This window comes from Mustela lutreola, chromosome 17 (genome assembly GCF_030435805.1).
Source record: "Mustela lutreola isolate mMusLut2 chromosome 17, mMusLut2.pri, whole genome shotgun sequence".
In the NCBI taxonomy this organism is placed as follows: domain Eukaryota; kingdom Metazoa; phylum Chordata; class Mammalia; order Carnivora; family Mustelidae; genus Mustela; species Mustela lutreola.
The window spans coordinates 25387299-25397098 of NC_081306.1; the positions used below are offsets into that span (position 1 = coordinate 25387299).

A 9800-nucleotide genomic window follows, 5' to 3' on the forward strand; every position below is an offset into this window, starting at 1 on the left:
ATAAATTTCATTTTACTTTACCCCCTCTGAGGATATATATTCCCTAATTCAATATGAATCTCATTATGAATAATAATTATCATAATAAATATGCTGATTTTTCTTCTATTTATTTTTAGTGAAGTATCCTTTACTGAATAAGCAAGTCTGTCTAATTCAAAATTTGCATGCTGCTTTCTTATGAAACTAGATTATAGAGTTGTATGAAATAAATTCATGCAGTTAAGACATTTATGTTTGGAAAAATGGGTGGTCAGTTTAGTATTTCAAAAGAAGATTTTAAATTTAAACCTTAAAACTGAGCTCCTTCAGCCTTATTTATAGGCCATCCTTCATGCTTCATAAGTACTCCTTCATTGTAAACTAAGTAATAGTTTTTGTCACAGTGTCTATAACGAAAATGGATTTTATATTCTATTATTTCAGAGTTCGTTGCAGTTTCTACTTCCTTACTTCCTTTTTTGAAAAATAGATTAATTCTACAAAAAGTTTTTTCCAGCTTTATTGAAAAAAAACGACATATTATAATTTGTAAATGTAAGAAATGATTTCTTATAACATTGCAAACTTTTAACATTGTGTAAATTTTGTACAATTTGATAAATTGGTATACATCTTTATTGCAATATAATCTATATAAAAATGTTAATACATCTACTATCTTGTATAGTTGCCACTGTTTTTTATGCATGTATCGTAAGGAATTTTAAGATCTATTCTCTTAGCAACTTTTATGTATATAGTATAGTAGAGATAAACTTCAGAGGTCTTGTGGGTTTTGTTCCAGACTGCCTCAATAAAGTGATTATCTCAAAAAACTAAGTCAAATTATTATTTTTTTTTGGTTTCCCAGTGCAAATAAAAAATTATGTTTCCCAGTGCATATAAAAAATAATCACTATACTGTACTGTTCAAAAGCATTATGCTTTTTAAGAAAAACCATGTATATACCTTAAGTAAACTAGTTCTGAGTTTTCAGTGGGTCATAATTACTGATCACAGATCACCATAACAAATACAATAATAATGAAAAAACTTGAAATATTGCAAGAATTACCAACATGTGACAGAGAGACACAAAATGAACAAATGTTGTTAGAAAAATGGTGGCAGCAGACCTCTTTTATACAAGATTGCTATAAACTTTCAACTTGTAAGAATGTGATATATGCAAAGTTTAATAAAGGGAAGCACAATAAAAATGTATGTATATATTATTAACTATGATCATCATGCTGTACATTAGATCCCCAGAACTTTTTCATATTATAGTTGCAAGTTTGTACCCTTTGACCACCTTATTCCACCCAGGTTCACCTCTTGTCAACTCAACTCTACGTTTCCATTAGTTTGCCTTTTCCTCAGATTCTGTATGTAAGGGATATCATAATACATAAATTTAAAAAATATATACAATCTTTGAAATATTTCACTTAGTATAACGCCTTCAAGATCCATCCATGCTGTTGTAAATGGCAGTATTTCTTAATTTTTCATGGTTAAGTAGTATTCCATAGTATATTTTTACCATACTTATTTTATTCTTTCATCCATTAATGGATACTGAAGTTATTTCCATCTCTTGCTTAGAGTTAATAATTTTATAATAAACATAAGAGTGCAGATATGTCTTTGAACAGTGATTTCGTTGCCTTTAGATATATACCTAGAAGTGGGATTACTGAATCATATGGTAATTTTACTTTTAATAATATGAATAATCTCCATACTGTTTTCCATACAAATTTATATCCCTATCACAGTGCATAAGTTCCCCATTTTCCCCAATATTTACCAAAATTTGTTAGTTTCAATTTTTGGGTAGTATGTATTATAAGAGGTAGTAATATCTTGCTGTGTTTTTCAGAGGTAAACAACAACAACAACAACATAATGACTTTGCCCTGAGTTTTTTACGTTGAGCACTTTTTAATGCTCCTGTTGGTCATTTATATAACTTTTTTGAAAAAAAAAAGTCTATTGAGATCCTTTTGCTATTTTTTAAATTATATATATTTTTTCTATTTGTATCTGTTGGTTATTAACCTCTTTTCAGATATAAGATTTGTAAGTATTTTCTTACATTCTGTGGATTGTGTTTTCATTCTCTCTCTCTTTTTTTTGGCAATGCAGAAACTTTAGTTTGATGTAGTACCATTTATTTATTTTTGCTTTTTTTGCTTGTGTTTTTGGTCTGGTATCCAGAAAACTATTGGCAAGACCAATGTCAAGGAGAATTTGTCCTATGTTTTCCTTTAGGAAATGTAATGTAGTTTCATGCATAACCTTTAAGTCTTTAATTTATTTCAAGTTAAGACTTATGAGTGATATAAGGTTCCAGTTTCATACTGTTTATGTGACTATTCAGTTTTAAATATCATTTATTGAACAGACTATCTTTACCCATTACATATGTTGGCCCCTGTCAAATATTAGGTGACTGTATGAAAGGATTTATTTCTGGACTCTCAATTCTGTTCTACTTGTTTATGGGTCTTTTTTTATGCCAGTATACTTTATTGTTTTGAGCATGAGGGCTTTGTAGTATAGTTTCAAATCAAGAAGTGTAATTTCTCTTCTTCATTCTTTCTCAGAACTGCTTTTATTATTTGTCGTCTTTTATGGTCTCATATAAATTTTAGGATTCTTTACTTACTTCTGTAAAAAAATAATATTGGATTTTTTTTTAAGATTTTTAATTTATTTATTTGACAGAGAGAGATGACAAGCAGGCAGAGAGGCAGGCAGAGAGAGAAGAGGAAGCAGGCTTCCTGCTGAGCAGAGAGCCTGATGCAGGGCTCGATCCCAGGACCCTGGGATCATGACCTGAGCCGAAGGCAGCGGCTTAACCCACTGAGCCACCCAGGCGCCCCTAACATTGGATTTTTGATAGGAATTGGATTTACAGATGGTTTTCGGTAGTATGGACATTTTAACAATGTTAATTCTTGCCATTCATAAATATGAGCTATCTTTCCGTTTGTGTCTCCTTCAATTTCTTTATCAATGTCATAGTTTATGGAGTACAGATCTTTCATCTTCTTAGTTAAATCTATTCCTAAGTATTTTATTATTTTTGATGCTATTGTGAATTAGATTGTTTTCTTTATTTTTTCAGATAGTTCATCATTAGAGTGTTAAAATGCTCCTGTCTTGTGCTTACTTTGGCAGCACATATACTAAAATTGGAATGATGCAGAGAAGATTAGCGTGATCACTAAACAAGGATGACATGAAAAACTGGGAAGCATTCCATATTAAAAAGAAATGAAACAAAACAAAATTCTTGTCTGTTATATATTGATCTTGTATTTGGCAGCTTTACTAAATTTGTTTATTCAAAATTTTTTGTGAAGTTTTTAGGATTTTTTAACATGTAAGTTCATGTTATCCAAAAAAATAAAATTTTACTTCTTCCTTTTTTTTTTTGGAGTCTTTTATTTCCTTATGTTCCTTGTTTCTCTGGCTAGGACATCCAGTAGTATGTCAAATGAGAGTAGTGAAAGTGGATACACTTGTCTTTTTTCTGATCGTTAAGGGGAAAACTTTCAAACTTTTTTGATTGAATATGAGATTAGCTCTGGGCTTGCAATATGTGTTTTCTCTTTAATGGATTTTTAAAATTATTTTTTAATTTTTTTTATAAACATATAATGTGTTTTTATCCCTAGGGGTACAGGTCTGTGAATCACCAGGTTCACACATTTCATAGCACTCACCATCACTCACCATAGCACTTGCCCTCCCCAATGTCCATACCCCCACCATCCTCTCCCAACACACCTCCCCCCAGCTACCCTCAGTCTGTCTTGTGAGATTCAGTCTTTTATGGTTTGTCTCCCTCCCAATCCCATCTTCTTTTATTTTTCTTTTCGTACGCCCCAAACCGCCTATGTTGCATCTCTACTTCATCATATCAGGGAGATCATAGGATAGTTGTCTTTCTCAGATTGATTTATTTCGCCATGCATAATACCCTCTAGTTCCATCCACAACATCACAAATAGCAGGATTTCATTTCTTTTGATGGCTGCATAGTATTTCATTGTACATATATACTACATCTTATTTATTGATTCATCTGTTGAAGGACATTTAGGTTCTTTCCATAGTTTAACTATTGTGAACATTGCTGCTATAAACATTTGGGTGCATGTGCCCCTTCAGAATGCCACGTTTGTATATGTAGGGTATATACTCAGTACTACAATCACTAGGTCCTAGAGTAGTTCTATTTTCAGCTTTTTGAGGCACCTCCACGCTGTTTTCCAGAGTGGTTGCACCAGCTTGCATTCCCGCGTACAGTGTAGGAGGGTTGCCCTTTCTCCACATCCTCGCCAGCATCTGTCATTGACTGACTTGTTCATTTTAGCCATTCTGAAAGGTGTGAGGTGGTATCTCATTCTGGTTTTGATTTGTATTTCCCTGATGCCAAGTAATGTGGAGCATTTTTTCATGTGTCTGTTGGCCATTTGGATGTATTCTTTGCAGAAATGTCTGTTCATGTCCTCTGCCCATTTCTTCATTGGATTATTTGTTCTTAGGGTGTTGAGTTTGATAAGCTCTTTATAAATTTTGGATACTGGCCCTTTATCTGGTATGTCATTTGCAAATATCTTCTCCCAGATAACTTCTGACAGTCATCTTTTGGCTTTGTTAACTGTTTCCTTTGCTGGGCAAAAGCTTTTTGATCTGAGGAAATCGCTATAGTTCATTCTTTCCCTTGCTTCCCTTGCCTTTGGCGATGTTCCTAGGAAGAAGTTGCTGCTGCTGAGGACAAAGAGGTTGCTATCTGCTCTCTCCTAAAGGATTTTGATGGATTCTTTCTCACATTATACTTCTTCACCCATTTCCAGTCTATTTTCATGTATGGTGTAAGGAAATGATCCAATGTCATTTTTCTGCATGTGGCTGTTCAATTTTCCCGACCCTAAAGCCAGCGGCTCCTTCTCTTCCCCGGGGGCGGCGTGCTGCGCCTTCCCCACACTTGCTCCTGGGGAGGGCGGTGACACAAGTGTGCAACCACGCTTCTCTCTCAAGCAGAGGGGATGCTAGGGCAAAGAGTATTTCGCTCCATGCGGGTATCTTCCAAACTGCTGTGGAGAGTAGCTCAGGCAAGCAGCAGCAGCATCCCCAAACCCAACTCTGATTTCCCAACGAATGCTGTGCTTTCCCAGGGGAGATGCCCAGGCAAAGAGGCTTTCGCTGTATGCGGGATTCTCCCACCGAGGGACTGGGCTCAAGCAAGCAGCAGCAGCCGCAAAACACTTCTCAGCGAATGCTTTGATTTCTCAGAGGCTTTGGCTTGGAGCGAAGAGCACTTCGCCGCTGCTTCCTCAGAAAGGCTCCAGTCGCGTCAGGGAAGAAGAGCTGCAGGAGAGCTGGTGCCTCTTGGTCCTTGCTTACCCGGGCTCCATGTTCGCGTCCTGGGTTCACACTGCCAGCCCGATCTAAGGAGACACAGCCACCACCGTGCAGTAGCGTGCGTAGCCTAGGACGGCACTCTATGCACTACCATCTCTCGGTGTAGGCATCGCTTGGCCTTTTACTCAGGCGCTCAGCAGGACTCGCGGACTAGGCCAGTGCTTTCCCCTCCTGAAAGGACGGTGACAGGATCCCTGCACACTGCCCTGTGCACTGAATAGGGAGTTTTGCGGGACTCCCCCTCTCCTTCCCATTAAACCCCGTGCCTCCTCCAAGCTTCCACATCCTGGTGGAATACGGCATCTGATGGCCAGTTCTTTCTGGGAGTTGTTTCTAGAGTTCAGGGTAGGCGCGTGGTGGCTAGCCCATGTCTCCATCACGGACAGGTGGCCAAGGAGCTGCTCTCTCCTTGAGCCCAAAGGCTTTCTGCATTGACTCCACCTCAGAGTGGAGCCCTTTCCCCTGCCCTAATTTTCCCGTCGTGTCTCCTTAGCAGCCAGGCTTCCGTCGCTCTGCAGTGACAGACGTGTCCCTTAAGGCTCTTTCCACAGGCGCCACCGCGCTTCTCTCTCAGGCAGAGGGGATGCCCAGGCCAAGAGGATTTCGCTCCATGTGGGTTTATCACACCGTGCTGTGGATACTAGCTCCCGCAAGCAGCAGGCAGCATCCCACAGACCTGACTCTGATCCCAAAGAATGCTGTGCTTTCCCAGAGGGGATGCCCTGGCAAAGAGGCTATCGCTCTATGCGGGTTTCTCCCATCGTGCTGGGAATACTAGGCTAAGGCAAGCAACAATAGCAGCCCACAAAACCGACTCTGTTTTCCCAGCGACTCCTATGCTCTCGCAGAGGTTTTCAGCTTGGCGCAAACAGCAATTCGTTGCTGCTTCCTCAGCAAGGCTTTGGTCATTGGCTCTGTCTCGGCAGGGAAGAAGAGCCGCGAGAGAGCTGGTGCCTCTTGGGCCTTGCTTTCCCGGGCTTCAAGTTCGCGCCCGGGGTTCACCTTGCTAAGCCGAACTAAGCAGACACAGTCACAACCCTGCAGCAGCGTGCGCGGCCTAGCATGGCACTCTATGCCTATTACCTTCTCCTGGCCTAGGTAAGGCTTTGTCTTTTGCTCAGGCGCTCAGGCAGACTCGGCGTCTAAGTCAGTGACTTCACTACGGGAGGGAGGAGGCGACAGGATCTGTGCACAGGGCCCATGCACTGCGATCGGGAAATGTGGGGGAATGTCTCCACTCCTTCCCCGGCACACCCCCTGCCACCCACATAGCTGCCACATCTTGGTGGAAGACAGCATCTGACTGCCCGTTTCTCCATGGGGTTTTTTCTGCGAGTTCCAGGTATGGCACCTGGGGGCAAGCCCGTCGGCCCTTGGGACAGGTGGCCAAGGAGATGCTGTCTCCTTGGGACCAGAGGCACAGGACAGGCCTGCCTTCTGCCCAGACTCCTTCCTCAGAGTGGAGCACGCGCCTCTGCCCTAGTCGTGCCCTCATGTCTCCTTAGCAGACAGGCTTCCATCTCTCCGCACAGAGAGCAGGTGACACTTGTCTTGCCACTGGCCTGCTGTTCGTGCACAGCAGGCCATTCGGCTTCCCGAGCGTTTCCCGACCCCAAGACCAAGGGCTCCTTCTATTCCCTGGGGGTGGCGTGCTGTTCGTTCCCCACACTTGCTCCTGAGGAGCGCTGTGACAGACGAGTGCTACCACTCTTCTCTCTCAGGCAGAAGGGATGCTAGGGCAAAGAGTATTTCGCTCCATGCGGGTATCTTCCACCGTGCTGCGGAGACTAGCTCAGGCAAGCAGCAGCAGCATCCCCAAACCCAACTCTGATTTCCCAAGGAAAGCTGTGCTTTCCCAGGGGAGATGCCGAGTCAAAGAGGCTTTCGCTGTATGCGCGTTTCTCCCACGGCGAGACTGGGCTCAGGCAAGCAGCAGCAGCCCGCAAAACACTTCTCAGCAAATGCTGTGCTTTCGCAGAGGCTTTGGCTTGGCGCGAACAGCACTTCGCCGCTGCTTCCTCAGCAAGGCTTCAGTCGCGTCAGGGAAGAAGAGCTGCGGGAGAGCTGGTGCCTCTTGGGCCTTGCTTTCCCGGGCTCCATGTTCGCGTCCTGGGTTCACCCTGCCAGGCCGAACTAAGCAGACACAGCCACCACCGTGCAGTAGCGTGCGTAGCCTAGATTGGCACTCTATGCACACTACCATCTCTCGGTGTAGTCATCGCTTGGCCTTTTACTCAGGCGCTCAGGAGGACTCGCGGACTAGGCCAGCGCTTTCCCCACTGGAAAGGAAGGTGACAGGATCCCTGCACACTGCCCTGTGCACTGAACAGGGAGCTTTGCGGGACTGTCCCCTCTCCTTCCCCTTAAACCCCGTGCCTCCTCCAAGCTTCCACATCCTGGTGAACGACGGCATCTGATGGCCAGTTCTTTCTGGGAGTTGTTTCTCGAGTTCAGGGTAGGTTCCTGGTGGCAAGCCCATGTCTCCACCACGGACAGGTGGCCAAGGAGCTGCTGTCTCCTTGAGCCCAAAGGCTTTCTGCTCAGACTCATTCCTCAGAGTGGAGCCCTTTCCCCTGCCCTAATCTTCCCCTCGTGTCTCCTTAGCAGCCAGGCTTCCGTCGCTCTGCAGTGACAGACGTGTCCCTTAAGGCTCTTTCCACAGGCGCCACCGCGCTTCTCTCTCAGGCAGAGGGGATGCCCAGGCCAAGAGGATTTCGCTCCATGCGGGTTTATCAAAACGTGCTGTGGAGACTAGCTCCGGCAAGCAGCAGGCGGCCTCCCACAGACCCGACTCTGATTTCCTAAAGAATGCTGTGCTTTCCCAGAGGGGATGACCCGGTAAAGAGGCTTTCGCTCTATGCGGGTTTCTCCCATCGTGCTGGGAATACTAGGCTAAGGCAAGCAACAAAAGCAGACCACAGAACCGACTCTGTTTTCCCAGCGACACCTATGCTCTCGCAGAGGTTTTCAGCTTGGCGCAAACCGCACTTCGCTGCTGCTTCCCCAGCAAGGCTTTGGTCATTGGCTCTGGAGCGGCACGGAAGAAGAGCCGCGGGAGGGCTGGTGCCTCTTAGGCCTTGCTTTCCCGGGCTCCAAGTCCGCGACCGGGTTCACCTTGCTAAGCCGAACTAAGAAGACACAGTCACAACCCTGCAGCAGCGTGCGTGGCCTAGCATGGCACTCTATGCCTATTACCATCTCCTGGCCTAGGTAAGGCTTTGTCTTTTGCTCAGGCGCTCAGGCAGATTCGGGGTCTAGGCCGGTGCCTTCACTACAGGAGAGAGGAGGCGCAGGATCTGTGCACACGGCCCGTGCACTGGGATGGGGAACTGTGGGGGACTGTCTCCACTCCTTCCCCGGCACACCCCTGCCACCCACAACGCTGCCACATCTTGGTGGAAGACGTCATCTGACTGCCCGTTTCTCCATGGGGTTGTTTCTGCGAGTTCCAGGTATGGCACATGGGGGAAACCAGTTTGCCCTTGGGACAGGTGTCCAAGGTGATGCTCTCTCCTTGGGACCAGAGGCACAGGACCGGCCGGCCTTCTGCCCAAACTCCTTCCTCAGAGTGGAGCACGCACGCCTGCCCTAGTCGTCCCCTCATGTCTCCTTAGCAGACAGGCTTCCATCTCTCCGCACAGGGAGCCGGTGACACTTGTCTTGCCACTGGCCTGCTGTTCGTGTACAGCAGTCTATCCTGCTTCCCGAGGTTTCCCGACCCCAAGGCCAAGGGCTCCTTCTCTTCCCCGGGGGCGGCGTGCTGCGCCTTCCCCACATTTGCTCCTGGGGAGCTTTGTGACAGACTAGTGCTACCACTCTTCTCTCCCAGGCAGAAGGGATGCTAGGACAAAGAGCATTTCGCTCCATGCGGGTATCTTCCACCGTGCTGCGGAGACTAGCTCAGGCAAGCAGCAGCAGCATCCCCAAACCCAACTCTGATTTCCCAAGGAAAGCTGTGCTTTCCCAGGGGAGATGCCCAGGCAAAGAGGCTTTCGCTGTATGCGGGTTTCTCCCACCGCGAGACTGGGCTCAGGCAAGCAGCAGCAGCCGCCAGAACACTTCTCAGCGAATGCTGTGCTTTCGCAGAGGCTTTGGCTTGGAGCGAACAGCACTTCGCCGCTGCTTCCTCGCACGGCTTCAGTCGCGTCAGGGAAGAAGAGCTGCGGGAGAGCTGGTGCCTCTTGGGCCTCACTTTCACGGGCTCCATGTTCGCGTCCTGAGTTCACCCTGCCGGTACGAACTAAGCAGACAAGCCACAACCGTGCAGTAGCGTGCGTAGCCTAGGATGGCACTCTATGCACACTACCATCGCCCGTGTAGGCATCGCGTGGCCTTTTATTCTGGCGCTCAGTAGGACTCGCAGACTAGGCCAGTG

At 45.6% G+C, this 9800-nt stretch overlaps 1 non-coding gene across 1 annotated transcript; it reads left to right on the forward strand.

Annotated features, from left to right (window-relative positions):
- Positions 1-3156: 3156 nt before the first annotated feature.
- Positions 3157-3263, forward strand: LOC131820265 (U6 spliceosomal RNA). Its single transcript, XR_009349560.1, has one exon. It is a non-coding gene; the product is annotated as a U6 spliceosomal RNA (small nuclear RNA).
- The last annotated feature ends 6537 nt before the right edge of the window (positions 3264-9800 follow it).